The sequence below is a fragment of the Neovison vison genome, chromosome 11 (assembly GCF_020171115.1).
Source record: "Neovison vison isolate M4711 chromosome 11, ASM_NN_V1, whole genome shotgun sequence".
Lineage (NCBI taxonomy): Eukaryota > Metazoa > Chordata > Mammalia > Carnivora > Mustelidae > Neogale > Neogale vison.
Genome location: NC_058101.1, coordinates 101864620 through 101884911, shown reverse-complemented (window position 1 = coordinate 101884911; position 20292 = coordinate 101864620). Strand labels below are relative to the sequence as shown.

Sequence of the window (20292 nt, the reverse complement as noted above, 5' to 3'; positions counted from 1 at the left end):
TCATTTTGAAATTCATTATGAAAAATATGAGCAAGGAACATATTTCTTTGGTTATTCAGCCATCTTGATTTCCTCAGTGGGGAGTTTATGATCGTCTGAGATAACCTAGCTACACATGGGTTCCAGTGAGTATAAGGGAGCTATCTGGCTTCATTCAGCAAGCATTTACTACACTCCCACTGTGTGCTAGGAGCCATGCTATGCAGGGGATCTAAGGTGGTAGAGGACATTCCCTGATCATAAGCAGTTCATAGTCCTGCAGTGCTGTTCATCAAATGGTGGGTGAGATGGGGGCTCTGTGGGCAAAAAGAATGGCAAAGAACATGGCCTACTGCTTGAAAACATAGTAGCAAATTGTATATGGTAAAGAACTTCCAAGAATATTAATATCACTGGAGTGTTTATGAGAAGGAATAGGCTCATATCACTATAAGCAATTTCCAAGTAGTTGAGAAAGAAAAGCTGGCATTTTGGGAATGCAGAATCTTAGACCTTTAGAGGACCCCTTTGAAGTTTTAGTGAGGGGAGTTCTGCTTACCGTTTCCATGATGAGGCTGGGGGACAGGTTCTGAAGACAACATCAGGGTAACTAGCACCTCAAGCACTCTTTAAACTCCATGGCTCAAAGAGGAGGCTGTGAACAAGGTGAGATTAGAACACAGCACAGGTGATTCTACCGGACCAGAAAATACAGGATTCAAAGCCCTCTTTCAAGATAGAGAACAAAATTCTTCATAATTATTATTTTCAAACAATGTAATAGTAAAAAAAAAGTGGAATGTGATTTTCCTACGCTGAGATAAAGAAGAAAAGTGAGTGGGCAGTGAAAGACAAGGAACAAAAGCATAAAGAAGAGAGAGCAAACAAACTTCTGCTCAAGAGAAAAATCTCACCACAGTGACAGGCCTGCTGTGCAAAAGCCCATTTAGCAAGAACAGCCCAGACCTTCATTTCAGATTTTATCAGAAGCCACTGGTCCTAAAGTATCACTGGCGCCTACTGAATTTTCACCAGGGACCTAACAGAAAACATCTGTTCTCTGACTTAAAAGTAAGTCAATTGATTAAATCAACGTTTGCCCTCTTTCTTCTATTAGAAGCATAGCTATTTCTCTTTTGCTTCTCTTCAGACTCTAATAACTTACTTCTGCTTGCGCGTTGAAATCTGGGGTGGAGGTATGTCTCTTTCTGTGCCTACATGGGGAAATGTGGCACAGGTCAAGCTGAAATCATGTCAGAAATCCATCGATGTAAACAATTTGGCCATGTTTCATGTGTACCTTGAAAGCCGATATAACCACATAAAACAACCTCAAGCAGTAGATGTGAGCGTGAATCTATGTGTTTTTATGTGCAAATACACAGAATTCTTGTTGCCTTGAGAAAATACTGACCAGAAAGTTGGACTTTTCAATTAGCAATAATCGCGCCTCGGATAAACCTCATTGGCTACGATACTGCCACTTGAAATTTGACCTTCATGTTTAAAATTATTTCATAGTTTTTACAAAGCAGATTCCATAACATGAGCACATTAAGGCTGTTTTTAACTCAAGGTTCTTAACTGGAAAATGAAATCCTGGTGATTAAATTTCTGTAGCCAAAATCCATAGGTCCTCAATAAGACAGCCTTCCTATATCACCGCCCACTAAACAACAGGATCCAGAGGAAGCAGTAATCAGGGAACAAGAATAAAAATAGCAGCCAATTGCACGGGCATGTTTGCAGTCATTCCCAGAACAAACGCTTGTCCGGCACCTACAACATGCCAAGTGCTGTTCTGGGCCCAGGGGATGCATCGATAAATGGCATAGTGTTTCCCATAAAGGATCTCACAATATAACAGGGAAGAGAAATAAACCCCATGTCACAATATCCTGAGATAAATGCTGTGCTGAGGGATATATAAAGTGACATGAGATAACAGGCAGGGGGAATAACTATGCCTTCCGAGAAAGCAGAGGGGGGTCTCACAGAAGATTCCAGACAGGGAGTAATATTTGAGCGAGACCTCAAGGAGGATATGCCCCACAGCTCACGTGTTTCTCTAGCATATTTCAGTGAACTGGCAAGTCGTTTCACCACTCTGTTCCTCAGATTCCTCACTGACTAGCCTAGAGAATTCATAGTAAGTTGTGTGTTTAAAATGCATGTTGAGAAAAGCCTGCCTCCCAAGCATGGCATAGGTGGAAGGGGGTGACAGGGTTGCTAATTTGGGGGTTGCAGCTAGGCTGAGAGGAGTAAAAAGGAGGAGGATGAGATCCTTAGAATGGAGAGAAACAGTTCTATGGGCCATTTCCCCTCTTCTTCCCTTTGCCATTTTAGATTTATAGGCAGCATCAAAACCACTGAATAGGAAAATGAAATTATATGAATAGTTCTGATTCCTGCTCTTGATCATTGTCAATCAATAGGGCATGTAATACATATGATGTTTTAGAAGTGAGGAGAAGATTATCCCAGCATTAAGGCATAGAAAGTTACATAACAACATATCATGTGTATGACATACTACATGGCATCACATGTTATACTAACATATGGCAGGAATGGGCAGGAAATCCTAGGTCAGCAAGCTGACAAGAAGAGCACCCAGAAACTTCTAGAGAGGTTGGGTGAATAATACTTATTGCATATGTTTGCTGTGGGATTAAAGAAACAACAGATGTAAAGCCCATAGAACATTGCCTGGTATCAAGTCTGCATGAGGCAAATAGTTTTTATTGTTGTCGCCTGTCCCTATCTAAAAATAGAACTAATAAGAAGGGAAAGGTCCTGTCAAACCTTGTCGTCATCTACACAGGCAAATTGAGCTGATGAGCAAAACAGGAAGAGAACGAATGTAAAAATTTCCAGGACTCCCTCTCTATTTCCAGTGCCCCAAAGGGATGATGACAATATGCAACTCTCTGATGGCCCTGGGGACTGCCCACCAGACTGAGATCCTGACATGGCAAAATATTTTGGTAGGTGTCATGAATAAAAAAAGAACAAGAAGAAACTAGATAATTTAGATAAAAATGTTCCAAGAGAAGTTGCACAAAACAGAAAAATATAAAGAAGCAAAATGAGGAAACACATGAAACTTGTCAACGTGCTATACCTATGGCTACAAGTTGGCCAACTGTTAGGAGCATTGGTACAAAAGGGAATAACACATCAGTGGTAACTCCTGCCCAGAAATAATATGAAACACAATGTAGAGACATACTGGCTTAATTTGCTGAAGGATCTTGGAACTAAAACAGGAAAGAAAATAGTTGTTTCCCTCATTGGAATATCCCCAAATGAGTCTGCGGTAAGTATACCACCACCCTGGCATCTATCACAGAGCCTCTGGTCACCTCAACAGGGTGTGGGCTGACACTTGATATGAGCACAGCTAAACATGGGGATGTACATGACAGAATAAATGTAAATGAAAGGAATTTTGTTTTTCACATCAGTGTCCGAGGTGAAGAAGCCAGACCAAGAATGAGATAAAGTCTAGTCTGACAAAGAAAGATGGCAAACCCAAACCTTGGGATGCCATCAAAGCCAAGCACAGTAGGAAAGAAATTTCAGATACATAATTCATACATGGAACTGGAAATAACAAAAAAAAAAAAAAAAAAAGCTGATCAGAGCTTCTGAAAGACAGCCAAATCATGAAATCTTGAGCCATTCAGAAAAGTTCTTAATAATGCCTCATCCAAAAGCAATTCCTAAAACATATGTTCCAGAAGTTGGATGATTTATTCAGCCAGCATATATTAAGGACTATTATGCACCCAACATATTGCCTAATTCTGGGAGATGAGCTCCAGCCTTGCAGGAACTTATGGGTCAGGTGTGGGAGACAAGGGGCCCACATTCCACAGCCTGGGTGGTTTTGATAAGGAATGCATCTAGATAAAGTCATACAGTAGTGTACACCTCTTATGAAGGAAAAGATAGAGCTCAAGAAAGAAACCAGCAGGGACGCCTGGGTGGCTCAGTTGGTTGGACGACTGCCTTCGGCTCAGGTCATGATCCTGGAGTCCTGGGATCGAGTCCCGCATCGGGCTCCCAGCTCCACGGGGAGCCTGCTTCTCTCTCTGACCTTCTCCTCGTTCATGCTCTCTCTCACTGTCTCTCTCTCAAATAAATAAATAAAATCTTAAAAAAAAAAAAAAAGAAAGAAAGAAACCAGCAAAGAAAATTTAAGGGCAACACACATAGCTGCAAGGCTCAGGAAAAGCCTTGCTGAGGAAAGGGAGAGATGTGATCTCTAAAATGTTAAGTCTGACATATCGTTGTACTGTGTTTCAAAGCTTTGAACACTATAGAAAATTTTGAGTAAATAAAGAACTTGTAAAAGGAACATTCAACCATCAAGCCTCCCAGAAATATGGGATACCCTGGCTGGATTAAGATGAATATATAAGTTACTCTCTTTCTTACTGTCTTTAAGTTTCACCAAGAAATGCCAAACTAGGGCGCCTGGGTGGCTCAGTGGGTTAAGCCGCTGCCTTCGGCTCAGGTCATGATCTCAGGGTCCTGGGATCGAGTCCCGCATCGGGCTCTCTGCTTGGCAGGGAGCCTGCTTCCTCCTCTCTCTCTGCCTGCCTCTCTGCCTACTTGTGATCTCTCTCTGTCAAATAAATAAATAAAATCTTTAAAAAAAAAAAAAAAAAGAAATGCCAAACTAACATAAGTACTAACCATATTTGAGGAAAATAATCCTTCCTAACAGAACTCATATACATATTAATGGATATGCATATTTGCCATAAAACTGAGCAGATGTTATTCTGTCTCTTCTCCAAATTTAGTCCTTCAATTTGGACCCTCTGTCCAATTCACCTTCAAGAAGAAGAAGGAAGGAAGGAAGGAAGGAAGGTAGGAAGGTAGAAAGGAAGGAGACTATATGATTACAAAGGCAAAAATTTGAATGGAAATAAGAGAACAGCTTTTCCTCCAGAAAATAAAAATGCAAGAAAGAACTTTTTTCTCTGTGTATCACTACAAGTTAAGCACAAGGGCAGGGCTTGAGAGATGAGTAGAACGCGTCCCTAGAAAGATTGGCTAGGTGAAAGATGTGCTGGAAGCAGGCCCAGGAAAAACAAGTGGTTGCAGTTTTATCGGTTTACCTGGAAGGACAATGGGATGTACTAAAGTATTATAAGGAAAATAATAGGGGAAGACAGGCTGATGAAAGTCCAAATCTCAGCTTAGGCAGAAAGTGTGGGAAAGGAGGAAATAAAGAGGCATGTGGATACTTCTAGGGAAAAAAATCATCTTATCTTAAAACTCTAGTCAAAATACCTTTGTGTGGAAAAGGAAACAACCTTTAAGAGTTAAATAAATGACCAGGAGTTAAGATTTGGGAGATCTATATAATATATATATAGATAATATATGCATATATTTATTATATATATAATATAATGTATATATAAATATATAATATGTATATATGTAATATACGTAATATATGTAATATATGTATACATGTACTATCTGCATATATATGCATTATATTTATAGCACATAAGCTCACTGAAATATTTATAAGTTTCACAGATATGTCATATCTGTGTTAAAGATGAAAATGTTACTGAATGTGTTCTTATAAATGAAATAGCAGGGAAAAACCTTGAAAGTCCTATGATGATGAACTAAAAAAGTTTTTTGATGAGGATTACCTTTGGCTTTCAGATGCAGTCAGCATATAATCAAAATTTATAGACTTTGTACTAAAATTCTGGTGAAACTATGGCATGACAGAATTATATTTCTGATTTTGGTTTTTTTTATATGTAAATACACATGTACACATGTGTTTTCACATAACCCTTAGATGATGGAGAGATAAATGGTATGGGGAAGAAAGATTCCAAACTGGATCTCTGTGTATTTGGAATTTGGGAAATAATCCAGAGGTTAAGATAGAGTTAAAGAGCTCCTCAGGAACTTCTATCTACAGTTAGAATCCCAGAATTTGAAGTTTTCCATGAACCTTAAAGATTATCTAGTCCACTCACTCTAAAATTGTGCTGCAAAGAATCATAAGGAGTCCAAGATTATGCCTCAGTGATCTATAAATAAATGTCTGACATACAGGAAAAAAATCTCTAAATTACCTAAGAAACATTTTCATTTGTTCTAACTATTGTTACATTTTTCAAGTTCTATTTATGATTTAATTTTATTTTTTTTTAAAAAGTTCTGTACTACAGAACACTCAAGAAAGAATTTGAAGAAGACACAAAAAGATGGAAGAGCATTCCATGCTCACAGATCAGAAGAATAAACATTGTTAAAATGTCTATATTGCCTAGAGCAATCTATACTTTCAATGCCATCACAATCAAAATTCCACCGTCATTTTTCAAAGAGCTGGAACACACAATCCTAAAATTTGTGTGGAACCAGAAGAGACCCTGAATTTCTAAGGAAATGTTGAAAAAGAAAAACAAAACTGGGGGCATCACATTGCCTGATTTCAAGCTTTACTACAGAGTTGTGATCACCAAGACAGCATAGTACCGGCACAAAAACAGACACATAGACCAGTGGAACAGAGAGAGAGCCCAGATATGGACCCTCAACATATGCTCAAATAACCTTTGACAAAGCCAGAAAAAATATACAGTGGAAAAAAGACAGTCTCTTCAATAAATGGTGCTGGGAATATTGGACAGCTATGTGTAGAAGAATGAAACTCGACCATTCTCTTACACTATAAGCAAAGATAAACTTGAAATGGATAGAAGACCTCAACGTGGTCTTCTATCAAAATCCTAGAGGAGAACATAGGCAGCAACCTCTTCGACAGCAGCCACAGCAATTTCTTCAAAATGTGTCTGCAAAGGCAAAGGAAAGAAAAGCGAAAATGAACTTTTGGGATTTCATCAAAATCAAAAGCTTCTGTGCAGTCAACAAAACAAAGAGGCAACCCACGAATGGGAGAAGATATTCACAAATGACACTTCAGACAAAGGGCTGATATCCAAGATGTATAAAGAACTCCTCAAAATCAGCACGCACAAAAACAGATAATCACGTCAAAAAATAGGCAGAAGACATGAACAGACACTTCTCCAAAGAAGACATGCAAATGGCTAACAGACACACGAAAAAATATTCATCATCATTAGCCATCAGGGAGATTCAAATAAAAACCACATTGAGATTCCACTTTATACCAGTTAGAATGGCCAAAATTAACAAGACAGTAACAACATGTGTTAGGAAGGATTTGGAGAAAGGGGAACACTCTTACACTGTTGGTGGGAATGCAAGTTGGTGCAGTCACTTTGAAAACAGTGTGGAGATTGCTCGAAAAATTAAAAATAGAGCAACCCTATGACCCTGCAATTGCACTACTGGGTATTTACCCCAAAGATATAGATGTAGTGAAAAGAAGGGCCAACTGTACCCCAGTGTTCATAGCAACAATGGCCACAGTCACCAAACTGTGGAAAGAATCAAGATGCCCTTCAACAGATGAATGGATAAAGAAGACAGGGTCCATATATACAATGGAGTATTATGCCACCATCAGAAAGGATGAATACGCAATTTTTGTATCAACATGGACGGGACTGGAAGAGATTATGCTGAGTGAAATAAGTCAAGCAGAGAAAGTCAATTATTGTATGGTTTCACTTACTTGTGGAATGTAAAGAATAACACAGAGGACATGGGGAAATGGAGAGGAGAAGGGAGTTGGGGGAAATCAGAGGGGGAGATGAACCATGGGAGACTGTGGACTCTGAAAAACAAACTGAGGGTTTTGGAGGGGAGGGTCTGGGGGACTGGGTGAGCCTCGTGGTGGGTATTACGGAGGACACGTATTGCATGGATTATTGGATGTGGTGCATAAACAATGAATTTTGGAACACTGAAAAGAAATAAAATGAAAATTTTTTTTTTTAATTTAAAAAGAGGGGCACCTGGGTGGCTCAGTGGGTTAAAGCCTCTGCCTTCAGCTCAGGTCATGATCCCAGGGTCCTGGGATTGAGTCCCACATTGTGATCTCTGCTCAGCAGGGAACCTGCCTCCCCCTCTCTCTCTCTGCCTGCCTCTCTGCCTACTTGTGATCTCTATCTGTCAAATAAATAAAATATTTAAAAAATAAAAAAATACAAAATACAAAAAAATACAAAAAAAAAGTTAAAATTAAAAAAATTAAAGAGCTAAATAAGTAGGAAATTTCTCAATTCAGCCCAACTGTCTCATTGAATAGGTCAAAAAAATTAGACCCAGAAAAATAAAATAACTTCTTCAGAGTCTCAGTGCCAATTAAATACAAAGTTAGGACCACGTCTTAGTGTGGGTTCTTTTCAAAGCAGATTCCAAGACAAAGACTTGGGTGTGGGTAGTTTCTTTGGAAAGTGATCTTCAGAAGTAGAAGTTCAAGAACAGGGAAAATGTGACAGGGAAGGGAAAAACCCAGTGCAGGCATATTAGTGAATGGGTTAGCCCTGTGGGCAACCCAGGCTCAGATTGTTGGGGACTATCTGAGAAACCACGTAGAACATGCTTCTGAACATTCCCACCATAGAATGAGAAATAGCACATATTTCCACCACTTCCCATTCCCACAGATTGAGGGTTGTCATTGGGAGCCTTAATTCCTCTGCACTTCTAAGCAGCAGAGAAAACTCTTAGGGGTCCAGTGAAAACACTCAAGAGAGCTGCAGAAAACAGGAGGTGAGAAGTAGTTACATTACTGGAAACCATCCATCATACCTCCAGGTGAACTCAAGAGGGCCCAGGAGAGATGGGGCAGGGCATCAACAGGTTTCATAAATCTTAAAATTATTTCTTCAAAGCTTAAAATGATGATTGGACCCCCAGCATTCTCCAAACCCACCTGACTCAAATCCACCTCTTTTCACTCCCCAAACCCTGTCTCATTGATAAAAGACTAAAGAAATCTGTTTATACTGTACTGAAAAGGGCTTTTATTTTCTTCATCAAGCAGCTATTTCTGATGACTGTTTTCAGACACATGGTGACCAAAACTACCAGCACTTTCCAGGATGCCACAGAGTAAGTATGATTTCACATATATTTTAGTCACAAATACATTTTACTCTGTTTCAGCATCAGTCTGTTGAGTGCTTCTTGAAAGAAGGATCTAGGATTTCATCAAATGAAAGGAAATTAGGTGATAACAGGGATCCAGCCAGCACTTCTCTTCCAAAGGACTATTGTTCTGTGACAGAGCCAAGGCAAAGGAGTTTTGAGCGATTCCTCCAGGGTAAATGGAGCTGAAAAGCTCCAGTGTGTGCTGTGCATGGCTTCAGCCTATGCGTCAGGCCAAAGACTGTAACAGAGAGCCCTCTGGGAAACCACAACTCTTAGGGATGACAAAGGAAAGTGAAAAGCAAGGCAATTAGATGAGAAAGAACCCTAAAATGAGAATGACACAGACAACTGTCAGTTCCTTTTCTCACTTAATCTAAGATACTGATTCTTCTACCATGATTGGTGCTGATGCCAACATATAAGCGCACAGATATTTTCTAGTCCCTACTCCACTAACAATTTTATGCCTTCTTTCTCAGGATTTTGGAATTATTGGTACAATTTTTAAAATATTTCTTGGAAATGTCTACTATTTTCAAATTATCACCATTTGAAATAATTTGGATTTAAGTCATCATGAATTTTTTAATAGTACTCTGCCGACTCAAATATGTTAGAGGAATGAGATTTACAGGATCTTCTTAAATAATATAAATCATCTTAGAGTTAGAGAAGATTCTTGCATTCTAATTAAATATGGATTTATGGTCCAAACTCTCATTCCCATATAAAGACTTATGTGTGAATTTCTGGATTCACCTTGCTCATATAGCAAAGCCCATCACAGAAGCTACTCCGAGAACACATGTATCCTCTATGCCAGACACTGCGTCATGAGCTCTAGATATTTGCTGACTTCAAGGGACTCCTCAATATTTTTTTCTCACTCAGGTCTATGTAACATATTTATCAATATGTTAAATAGCTTTAACATTAGAAGGCCTGATGCCAACTCTGTAATAGATATAAAAACGCATCAGGAATAATACTATCCTCAAGAAAAAGTTACAGCTTAGTAAAACCAAGATGAACTTAATATAAGATACAGTATGTTTTATCACTAAAGTACTATAAACAGATGATATAGGAGGTCAAACATAAAACTGTTTGTGACGTGGAATGAGAAACTAATCCTTTGGTGGAAAAAGTAATAAAGCCAAAAACAAAACAAAACAAAAAAGTAGAGAGCCTTAGAAAACTCACAAATGCTGTCAAACATCTCTGCAGTTGTGAATTGCTAAGTTGCTAACTTTGATTTGTTCTCCGGAAGAGTGCCCGAACCCTATCAGTATCTGGCTCTATACATTTGCCTCTCTGTTTGCCCCCAGAGTTCTCTCTCTTTCTGTCTCTAGGCTTTACCCATATGTTAGAGCCTGAAGAAAAGATTTGAGATTGGTCCAGTTCATTTCAGGTTTACAATCCATACTGACATGCAAATACTCTCTTGTCTTCCTTAGCATGAGTCATAGAGAGAACTAAGTTCAGTGTGTTTTAAGGTTAAATTAGTTTTAAGGCTAAAGAAGCACAGACTCTGCACCAATGGGCTGGGGGAAGATGCAGGGATAGAATAAAAATTTCTAGTCTGTTACAAGTACTACACACCTGAAAGTTTTTTTTTTTTTGCATTCTTTTCTTTTGAAATTTTTTCTTAAAGAAATATTTCAATAGTTTGTGTGAAAGGCATTTCAGAAATGCTGTTGAATCAAAATGAATGACTCTTAGACTTTCTCGTGGAAAATACCTAAAGATAATACCATTTTAAAATGCTTGTCACATAATGTGAAGGGAAATAAAATATAATAATAATTAACATGTATTATATGAGGCAGTATTCTAATAATCCTGTGAAATACTTAGTCTTATAATTACCATTGCACAAATGAAGAAATGGTGGCTGAGAGAATTTAAGTAGCCTGGTGAGTGTTATGACAAGTTGGAATTTGAACCTGGACCTTACTGATATTAATCTTGTATGCTTAACCACTGTTAACAGTTTCAAAATCCATTAATCCTTTCTGGTTAGTAAACTAGATACGGGGTTTGGTTTGTAAGGACAGATATACATGGACATTAACATGCCAAAGAACATGATTATTAGATCAAGATACGATGCTGCCTTCATCACAAACCATACTTTGCATGGCTTAATCAATAGCAAATATGGAGTAACTGATCCTGAAAATTACTTTTTTATGATTTTTTTATTTAAATTCAATTAATTAACATATAGTGTATTATTAGTTTTAGAGATAGAGATCAGCGATTTATCATTCTTATAATAATACCTAGTGCTCATTACATCTCATGCCCTCCTTAATGCCCAGCACCTACCCCTCCAGCAACCTTCAGTTTGTTTCCTATGATTAAGTGTCTCTTATTGTTTCTCTCCCTCTCAGGTTTCATCTTGTTTTATTAATTCCTCTCTTCCCCTATGATCCTCTTTCTTGTCTCTCAAATTCCACAAATGAGTAAAATCATATAATTGTCTTTCTCTGACTGATTTATTTCACTTAGCATAATACCCTCCAGTTCCATCCATGTCATTGCAAATGGCAGGATTTCATTTTTTCATGGCTGAGTAGTATTGATCGTATACATATTAATTATCTATATTTCCACATCTTCTTTATCCATTCATCTGTTGATGGATATCTGGGCTCTTCACATAGTTTGGCTATTGTGGACACTGATGCTATAAACATTGAGGTGCAGGTGTCCCTTCAGATCACTACATTTGTATCTTTGGGATAAATGCCTAATAACACAGTTGCTGGGTCAAAGGGTAACTCTATTTTCAACTTTTTGAGGAACCTCCATACTGTTTTCCAGAGTGGCTATACCAGTTTGCATTCCCACCAATGGTGTAGGAGGGTTCCCCTTTCTCTGCATTCTCTCCAACAGCTGTCATTTCTTGACTTGTTAATTTTAGCCATTTTGACTGATGTGAGGTGGTATCTCACTGTAGTTTTGATTTTGCATTTCCCTGATGCTGAGTGATGCTGAGCATTTTTTTAATGTGTCTGCTGGCCATTTATTTGTATGTCTTCTTTGGAGAAATGTCTGTTCATTTCTTCTTTTTTTTAATATTTTATTTATTTTTCAGAGAAGAGAGAGAAGGAGAGCACAAGCAGAAAGGGTGGCAGCAGAGGATGAAGCCTGATGTGGGATAATGACCCAAGCAAAAGGCATATATTTAACCAACTGAGCCACCCAGGTGTCCCATGCCCATTTCTTGATGTAGTATTTGTTCTTTGTGTCTTGAGTTTGATAAGGTCTTTATAAATTTTGGATACTAGCCATTTACTTGATAAGACATTTGCAAATATCTTCTCCCATTCTGTTGGTTGTCTTTTGGTTTTGTCAACTGTTTCCTTTGCTGTGCAAAAACTTTTTATCTTGATGCAGTCCCAATAGTTCCTTTTTGCCATTGCTTCCCTTGCCTTTGGCAACATTTCTAGGAAGAGGATGCTGCGGCTGAGGTCACAGAGGTTGCTGATTGTGTTCTCCTCTAGGATTTTGATGGATTCCTGTCTCACATTTAGGTCTTTCATCCATTTTTGTGTATGATGTAAGGAAATGGTCCAATTTCATTCTTCTGCATGTGGCTGTCCAATTTTCCCTATACCATTTGTTGAAGAGACTGTCTTTTTTACCATTGGACATTCTTTCCTGCTTTTTTTTTAATTTTTTTTCCAATTTATTTATTTTCAGAAAAACATTATTCATTATTTTTTCACCACACCCAGTGCTCCATGCAAGCTGTGCCCTCTATAATACCCACCACCTGGTACCCCAACCTCCCACCCCCCCGCCACTTCAAACCCCTCAGATTGTTTTTCAGAGTCCGTAGTCTCTCATGATTCACCTCCCCTTCCAATTTACCCAAATTCCCTTCTCCTCTCTAATGCCCCTTGTCATTGAAGATTAGTTGACCATAGAGTTGAGGGGTCATTTCTGGCTTCTCTATCCTGTTTCATTGATCTATGTTTGTTTTTGTGCCAGTACCATACTGTCTTGATGATTACAGCAATTCTACCAAACATTTAAAGAAGAATTAATACCTATTCTTCTGAAGTTATTTCAAAAAAAAAAAAAAAGAATAGAAATGGAAGGAAAACTTCCAAACTCTTTCTGCAAGACTAGCATTACCTTGATCCTAAAACCAGAAAAAAAAGCCACCAAAAAGGAGAATAACAGATCAATATCCCTGATGAACATGGTTGTAAAAATTTTCACAAAATACTAGCTAATAGGATCCAAGAGTACATTAAAAAGATTATTCACCACAACCAAGTGAGATTTATTCCTGGGCCCGCAAGCATGGTACAATAGCTACAAATCAATCAATGTGATACACTACATAAATAAAAGAAAGGACGATAACCATATGATCTTCCCAACAGATGCAGAATAAGCATTTGACAAAGCATAGCATCCTTTCTTGATTAAAACTCTTCATAGTATAGGGATAGAGGGAAAATACCTCAATATCATAAAAGCTATACACAAAGTTAAAGTCCACAGCTAATATCATCCTCAACCAGGGAAAACTAAGAGCTTTTCCCCTAAGGTCAGGAACATGGCAGTGATGTCCACTATCATCACTGTTGTTCAACACAGTACTAGAAGTCCTAGTCTCAGCAATCAGACAACAACAACAAAATAAAAAGCATCTTAATCTGCAAAGAAGTCAAACTCTCACTCTTTACAGATGACATGATACTCTAGGTGGAAAACCCTAAAGACTCCACCCCAAAATTGCTAGAACTCATACAGCAATTCAGCAATGTGGCAGGATATAAAATCAATGCACAGAAATCGATTGCATTTCTATATACCAACAATGAGACAGAAGAAAAAGAAATTAAGGAGTTGATCCCATTTACAGTGGCACCAAAAACCATAAGATACTTAGGAATAAACCTAAGCAAAGAGGCAAAGGGTCTGTACTCAGAAAACTACAGAACACTCATAAAAGAAATTGAGAAAGACATAAAGAAATGAAAAAACATTCCATGTTCATGGATTAGAAGAACAAATATTGTTAAGATGTCTATGCTACCCTGAACAATCTATAAACCCTATAAAAACATCATCAGCTTTTTTTTTTTCTGCCAAGCTGGAACAAATAATCAAAAAGTTTGTGTGGAACCAGAAAAGACACCGAATAGCCAAAGGAATATTGAAAAAGAAAATCAAAGCCGGTGGCTTCACAATCACGGGCTTCAGGCTCTATTACAAAGTTGAAAATTACTTTAGTAAGTCTGTATATGAAATGTTTTCATGTAATCACCATGGAGAAAAGTGGGAAAGTGGCAGAAAATATGTTACTTGAAATATTTTGGGTATAGAAGCATTATTTTTTCAGTTTAGCTGCTAATGACTTCATATATGTACTAGGAGTGCACATAGTCAGAAAACAAAGGGAAACCCCTGATTAATTTCTAAACCTACAAGCACTTCACCAAAATGAGCCTGAGTTCTCCATAATGTGGATAACACATTGCCGTGTCTACCTTATATGGATAATATACAAATACCTGATACTCAAATATTTTGAGTTGCTATGGGAAGAAATAATTAACTTAAGGCAGAACATTAGTATTAAAAGGATACTTTAAAAACTAGAATTATAATGGGACACCTGGGTGGCTCAGTCAGTTAAACATATGCCTTCAGCTCAGGTCCTGGGTCCTGGGATTGAGTCCCGCATCTGGCTCCTTGCTGAGGGGGCAGCCTGCTTCTCCCTCTGCCTGCCACTCCCCCTGCTTGTGCTTTCTTTCTCTCACTCTGACAAATAAACAAATAAAACCCTTTAAAAAATTAGAATTATAAGAGTTATTGATTACAAAAAATATATAGTAAATTCTTTCAAAGAAAAGTTCTGAAAGCACAAGACCTTGAGTTTTAATACTTTTGCTTGTGAGTTTTAATACTTTTGCTTGTCTAATGCAAAGGTGAAGGCACAAAAGATGCTTTCTTACTTGTTCAAGTGTGATATTTAAAATGCTTAACAACTGATATGGTAGGCACGACACAAATTCAAGCATCCTACAGTAACAAGGTCTCCAGAGGACTTTGTTTTGCTCTATGTTATTTCGAGGCTGAATGAAGGAGTGGTGGGAGTCCCAGTGAGGGGCTGCATGAGCTGGTTGAGCTGGTTGGGTTGGGTCAGCAAGGAGCTACACAGGGAGATGAAGCAGCAGCTATTCAGAATTATTTCAATAGTTTCACTACCAATATTGACATGCCAGTGTATACCAACTAGATGTTATCAGTCCATGTTTTTTTAAAATAAGGCAATATATATGAACAAATACAGACGTTAGAAAAAACATATTAACATATTTTACACTTAGAAATTTGATAGAATGAACACCAAAAAATTTAAAAGTATTATGACACAATTTTAATTTGCCCATATTTACTAATTTCCTACTTTACCATTAGTCTACTCTCTACCCTTACAAAGTAAAAAATACTATTTCCATAATGAGTAGCAAAAACAAAGTAATAGGCCCCTGAAATATTTCTCAATAAATAAATTTTGAGTAAATGGAGTATGTGTAACTAATGCTTCAAGGCCACTAGAGCAGCTAAGAATGGAAATTTGGAACCCTGGCCTTCCAACCTATGGTGTAATCAGCAAATCCCAGAAACACGTGGATATAATTTCTTCTGCTGCTGTATCTCAACTAATTCTCCAGGATTCTGTCCACTTCGTCTCTATCCTATTACACTTCCAAGGAGTACTAAATCTGTTTTCTTCTCCTCCCACCTCACCTGCTCAACAGTCCTATCTCACAAAAAGCATGGAACTTCTTGAGATTTGGCCCCAGTCCAGTCTTGGGAGAAAAGAAATCATGTGAGGGAAGTTAGGAGCTATCTTCTCACCTTCCACTCACCAATCATGGCCACATCACCAAGTGCAGACAGACCTAAGGGGAGGGACTGACGCTTATTTTCACAAATGTGCATTTGAAAAAATGTGAACCATGAACTTCTTTGTAACACAGGTGATGTTCACAAGCCCTGGTCCCTTCACTTGCAGCTTATTGTTCCATTACTCAGAGGAAAGAATAAAGAGCACACTTTCCCACCTTCTCATTTACTTCTTCATGTCATGGGGATTTGCATTAGTTTTCCTACATCAGAGGCACCTGTGGATAATTTCAATGATTTCCCATTCTATTACTGGTAAATAACAAAACAATAAATGTGAGAAGATTCAAATATGTTGCGAACAGTTGCAGTTCCCACCAATCATATAGTGTTGTCAAGTCATTGGAATCAGTGATAACAGGTTCATTTGTTCTTCTCAGAGTTACAGAAACTTTGATGATTAACAGCTGCGTCTGTCACAACTGATGGCACACATTAGCGTTTCTACAAACTTCGATAAAATGACTATACTATAGATAGAGCCATTATAAATTACAAGAGCAAAACCCCAGCCATGCCTGCACACATGCACCCGCACACACGGCAATAAAACCATCTAAGTGCAGAGGGGCACAACGGTAAATTCAGCTGAAACTTAGTTTTTGGCCGTGATTCAAAAGAGGATTCTGAAAGCCAGCCCAAATAAAATGTATTCAGATGGATCACATCCTTCTCTACAATACTACAAATGGTTGGCTCCTCTTTAATCATTTCTTCTTTTTTTCTTTTTTTCCAGTTTATATTTAAATTCCAATTAGTTAACATACAGTGTCATATTAGTTTCAGAAGTAGAATTTAGTGATTCATCACTCATATACAACACCCAGTGCTCATCACAAGTGCTCCCCTTAACTCCCATCACTCATTTAGCCCAGCCCCACCCACTTCCTCTCCAGCAACCCAAAGTTTGTTCTCTATAGTTAAGAGTCTGTTCTCTGATTTGCACCTCTCTCTCTCTCTCTCTCTCTCTCTTTTTTTCCCCATATGTTCTCTTTACTCACTGCTGTATATGGTTCTCTGGAACCTTACCATGACCTGTTATAATACCAGAAAGAGGAAGCAGTCAGGGAAAACAAGGAGGTGTTGAAAACTGCAAAAAGGCTTTGTAGCATTACAAATATTACCCAGATTTAAGAACACTGTATACTCTAAAAGCAACCCTCTTCTGTTGTTTATAAAATGAGGACAACAATGCCTCCAACATTAAAACCAAACTGCTGGGCTTGTTTCGGCACCGCATATACTAAAATTGGAACGATACAGAGATTAGCATGGCCCCTGCACAAGGATGACATGCAAATTTGTGAAGTGTTCCATATTTTTGTGATTCACAGACCTGTACCCCTGGGACTAATAATACATTATATATTAATAAAAAATTTTAAAAATTTAAAAAATAAATAAAAATAAAACCAAACTGCCTGAGTTTACAGTCAAAGTAACATGCACATACTGCCCTTGGAGCTCCTGAAATGTGTGGAGACTGAGGGGATCTGCACTGACAGTGACTGAACTGCTTTTGGTTTTGTTTTCCAAATTCTCCACCATCTATGGACTGAACAAGTTACTGTATTGTCAAAGTTGTGAACACAGAAGAAAAACCTCAACAGCAATCATTGCAAGGAGTTTTGAGTCCAGGACGGTTCTTATCTGTTGGGAAGACAGATGAGAGGACACCAGCGGCAACAATGGACCATTAACCTGTTCTGTACCCCTGACAAGGGAGCAGGCGGCTGACACTGCCCAGAGTGGATGCAAGGACTCGCCATCCCCCTTCACTCCTCACCTCATACCACAGTCTCATCACAATGATTTCCAAATCTCACCTTCTCTCTCCTCCTTTGCCTAGTTACTCCACACTGGAGCTATCTGCTGTGTCTACCTATTAACAGTTATTATGAACCTCTGTGTACATATCACCATCTCTCCTGCTGTCGGCTAGCTTAATTACTGCACATGCAGTAGATATTTTGCCAAATATGTGGACAATCCTCTAGAAGAGAAGTTCTCTTTAGGAGAGCTGGCTGGGGACTTAATCTGGCTATCATGATATGGTTGCATGAAGAGATGTTTGCTTTTTCTAGCACAGGCTCAGCAGGCAATGCAAGCAGGCCACTGAGCCTTCTGCACCTCTGGGCAGCAGCTGGGTGGTCCAAATTGTGAAGGAGCTCCTCTTGATGAAAGGGATATTACATTTCAGTAGTCATCTCTCCTTCCACATTACCTGTTCTCTGATATCCACTCAAATAGGCCCAATAAACATAGCTGAAGTAAAACCTCTTTAAAGGAGCTGACTTCAAAGCTGGGGGAAAATGAGATACTGACGGGTTTCTTCAGTGTTCATGACTGCGTATTGGACCAAACCCAGAGCATGGCTTTTGAGAGATGGGTAGGAAAGTGGCAGTGTATTTCCCTGTGTTAAACAGACCGCTCTCCAAACACCGCAATGCCCAACTGAGTCTAAACCACCATGTGAAGTGTGGATAATAAAAACAGGAAAGCTGGGATTTCCAGTGGAATAAATTTCTGTAAAAAAGTCATAGCCTTAGGAAACCATAAAAAGCAAAGCCACTTCACCACGTTAATTATTCAATACTAGTATCTTCTAGATAAAAAAAAAAAAGAGTGAAGAAAAAAGGGAGAAACAAGTATGGCTGAACCATATAAGCCAACTTTTTTAGACTCCTTTTGTTTAAATACCTATGAGGTTCCTGCAAACCTTTACTTGAATCCCTACCATCTGTGGTCTCTTCTTACCACTTAACTACGCAGTCACAAGTATTGTTTTGCCAAATGCCATTTTTTTACACAAATTATATAAAAATTACTGATTTTGTTGATTAATGAGTTTTTTTGTATTTCTTACACTGACTACTGTATTAAAAGAATATATACCAATATTTTCAATGAGCAGGAAAACATTTTGGTTAGAAAAATGATGATTTATAAAAATGGAAGTGGAAGATCACACTAAATCTATCATGCTCTCACTTTTGTTTTACTGTGAGTAAACTAGAGTTTTCTTTTCTCAAAGATTTCTTACTTAAGTATATGAAATAAAGTGATCTTATACTGATTAAGGTCCACAGGACAGGGGTGCCATCTCCATGGCACAGTGCTTGGCACAAAACTAGTGCATAATAAATTCAAAGAAATGACAGAAAAATAGCCCCAAACAAAAGAAAACCTAATATGGCATATTGTTTCATTTCATCTCAAGCTTCAAAATAACCCTTTCATTGCTAAATTAAACCAAGACTTTTTTATTCCCAGTCACTAATTAAAACCAAGTGACAGAAACAGTACAGTGGTTTTACCCATTCATTGAGAATCACTTAAAATTCAATTAAATGGAAACAGGAAAATATTGTGGTAAAGACCATGGGTTCTCAACATGACCTTTTCAACTCACCTGGTTTTCATCCTGATACTACGCCTAATTAATGCAAGGATGCATGAATTGAGTATGACTTTTTCCAAAATTCAGTCAACTGAAGGGACTACAAACTCAATTTTCATAGCATTGGGTTTTTGGGGGTTTTCTTCTTTTCTTTCCTGGATCTATGGCACAAGATGTAGATTAAGAAATATTTGAATGGAACCATTTGTGATTTACCTCACTGAGGAATTAGATCATTCAAATTCCAAAATTTGGCCTTTGTTACACATGGGGATGACAATGAGAGCAAAAGTTGAGGTCAACAAGAACCATTTCATCACCACCAATTGTTTTTTTTTTCTTACTCCTCAGTTTCTCTCTGCTCCTGGATATCTACTCCTAGTCTGGGACAAGACTTTCCAACCCGACTGACACTGAATGTAAACTGAATTTACAGAGTTTTGACTGCAGTCCATTCCCAATGAGCTCCCAAACAACACCTTAGGGAAACTGAAAATGTAACTTGGACATCACCTGAATGACATCATCTGACTTTTTTCTTACTCCCTAAAAGTGCTCTGCCAGGAATTTAGGCAACATTATCTGCGGGTGCTGGCCCTTATACCACTCCACAGGCAGCCATGCCAAGTGGCCTCTATGAATCAACATGGGGAATGATCTAAAGACCAGCTTTATACAGCTTTGTATTTGCATGGGCAGCAAGGTGGCGGAAATGAGTAATGTAGCAATTGAATGGGCAGATAATTTCTTCAACCATCTGTTCCACATATGTTCAGCAGATCATTGCTATCTTAGACCTTGCAGTCTGTGCAGATGGTATTCTCCAGAGGGAGAAAGGGTCTAAAATGAGTCAGTGCAAAGATTAGGCTTAGTGTAAGAGACAATAGATA

At 38.3% G+C, this 20292-nt stretch overlaps 1 non-coding gene and 1 pseudogene across 1 annotated transcript; one reads left to right on the top strand and one right to left on the bottom strand.

The window, feature by feature from the left end:
• Nucleotides 1-1345: 1345 nt before the first annotated feature.
• On the bottom strand, nucleotides 1346-1475 carry LOC122890661 (annotated as a pseudogene).
• Nucleotides 1476-17223: 15748 nt separating this feature from the next.
• LOC122890687 lies at nucleotides 17224-17325 on the top strand. Its single transcript, XR_006381137.1, has one exon. It is a non-coding gene; the product is annotated as a U6 spliceosomal RNA (small nuclear RNA).
• Nucleotides 17326-20292: the final 2967 nt, after the last annotated feature.